Source organism: Pterocles gutturalis, unplaced genomic scaffold, assembly GCF_000699245.1.
Source record: "Pterocles gutturalis isolate BGI_N339 unplaced genomic scaffold, ASM69924v1 scaffold47882, whole genome shotgun sequence".
Lineage (NCBI taxonomy): Eukaryota > Metazoa > Chordata > Aves > Pterocliformes > Pteroclidae > Pterocles > Pterocles gutturalis.
The window spans coordinates 1-2,194 of record NW_010117259.1 but is presented as its reverse complement, the minus strand read 5'-3'; the positions used below and the strand labels follow the sequence as shown (position 1 = coordinate 2,194).

The 2,194-nt window shown below is 45.4% G+C and overlaps 1 pseudogene across 1 annotated transcript; it reads right to left on the bottom strand.

Moving 5' to 3' along the window:
* Positions 1-3: 3 nt before the first annotated feature.
* LOC104463415 lies at positions 4-2,189 on the bottom strand (annotated as a pseudogene). The gene is made up of 6 exons (XR_727566.1): positions 2,127-2,189; positions 1,657-2,038; positions 1,361-1,487; positions 1,067-1,185; positions 301-497; positions 4-22 (listed from the first exon to the last, which is right to left on the bottom strand). The product of XR_727566.1 is annotated as a myosin heavy chain, skeletal muscle, adult-like (transcript).
* Positions 2,190-2,194: the final 5 nt, after the last annotated feature.

Here is a 2,194-nt window from a genome sequence, read left to right as displayed (position 1 = left end):
CAGGCGCTGTGCCAGCTTCTTCCTGGGAGATGAAAGTACAAGTCACATTTAGCACAGAGGAAGCAGGGTGCTTTTTATAAGAGCATGGTTAATCATTTTCATCAGTCTGAGCCACACAGAGTGAAGGGCTTCATTTATGCGGTAGTTAGCCTTTGCCTTTACCAAACCACTACATCTTCTATAGGACAGATACCTGCTTTCTGTTACCCTTCTGCAAAGCAAGTATCTTAGTGTGACTCTTCCAACATCACCTTTGAATTTTCAGCCCCCCTGGCTTCTTCTTATACTGTCACCACATACTTGGCCTCCTCCAGCTCCTCCGTGCGCTGAATAGCATCCGTCTCGTATTTGGTTCTCCACTGGGCCACTTCGCTGTTGGCCTTGGACAGGGCACGCTGCAGCTCCCCCTTGGCTTCCTGCTCCTCCTCATACTGTTCCCGGAGCAAGTCGCAGTCGTGGCGAGCAGACTGCAAGGCGTGGGCCAGGGCGTTCTTGGCCTAAGTAGACAATGGGATTGGGATAATGAATTGCCTGTGAGACAAAAGAATGTTAACTTAGGGAACGTTGTGGAAAACTTTGAAACTGACATTTAAATTTATCCCAAGGAAAAAAGGTACATTGATTCCGTGTTCAGAGAAGGTTCTTATCGCTTCATCCATCAGAATCTAGAATGTTACCTCAGGAGAGATGATGGGCAAACCCTAAATGACAACTATAAAGCTGGGAATTGTTCGACCCTTTTAAATATGTTCTGAAGTTTCAACTTCCATTATGAAAAAGTAGAATAAGAAACATAGTTTTTTAGACTTATCTAAACCTTTTTTTATATGCCATTATTAATCCAAATAAAGACCTAAAGTTGTCCTTCCCTGTCTCAGTGTTCCGGTTAAAGGTGATGCACTCCTCAAAGTCAGAGAGAGGTGGTAAAATTATCCATCTAGTTAGAGAGCTCCCAAAGTAAAATGATATGGCGAATTTATTCTGATTTTATGTGAGAATAGGAAATACCATGAAAGAAAATGGAATCCAAATCCAAAGTCAGCTCCCCTACAGGAAGTATATTTACCTTTATTTCTTCCTCTAAATGTCTCTTTAGTTCGTCAATCTGTTGAGTAAATGCCTGTTTGCCTCTGGATAGCTGAGATATCAAAGCATCTTTTTCTTCTACCTGTCGTGAATATTCACCTGAAAAATTTTACAGATAGGCTGTAATTTAAAAAACAGTACTAAACTGATGTGTCTTTAAAGCACTGTATACCAGCTTACAGAGCATAGACCAATTTGAGCAAAACATCACTCTTTTTCTTGTCATCCTTGGTTACAGGTTCCCCCATTGCACAGGGGTGTCAGGGTGCGTTACCTGATTCTGTCTGCAGACGAGCTCTTTGAGTATTGAGGTCATTGATCATGCGCTGATGCTCCTCATCTTTTGACTTAAGCTCACTCAGCTGGTCTTCCAGAGTGCGGCACATTTTCTCCAGGTTTGCCTATATGTCAAACACATGTAAGGAAAGAGGACTACCGCTAAATTCTGGCATGTTGTTCTCATGATGAAAAACAATACAGCTGTGTGTGACAGCAAAATATAATCAGAAGGTTCAGAAACACAAATCAGGTCAAGTATCATAGGGCAGTAACTTAACAGAAACTCAGTACCTTGGCTTTGGAGACAGACTCCATGTTACTGGCCAGGTCGTCAATCTCCATCTTCAGCTCACTCTTCTCCTTCTCCAGCTTCTGCTTCACTCGTTGCAGGTTGTCGATCTGCTCCCCCTGTGCTGTCCGCGTGCTTCTCCCGCAGGGTGCCAGCCGTGGCTTCATGCTGCAGCGTGGCCTCTTCGAGGTCACGACGCATCTTCTGAAATTCTGCCTCACGCTTCTTGTTCATATCAATCTGAGCTGCTGTAGCCCCTCCTGCTTCCTCCAAGCGCTCGCTGATCTCCTCTAGCTCCCTGGAGAGGTCAGCCCGATGCTTCTCGGCTTTTGCCCGAGAGGTTCGCTCGGCCTCAATTTCCTCCTCCAGTTCCTCTATACGGGCCTGGGGAACATCAGCAACCCATCACACCTATGCCCTCCTCCCACCTGGCCTATGTCTGGGTGAGAGAGGGGAAGGAACAGAGACTTGCCTGCAGCTCCTTGATCTTCTTCTGTAATTGCATCCCCAGAAGTTGCTCATCCTCGATTTTGCTCTGGA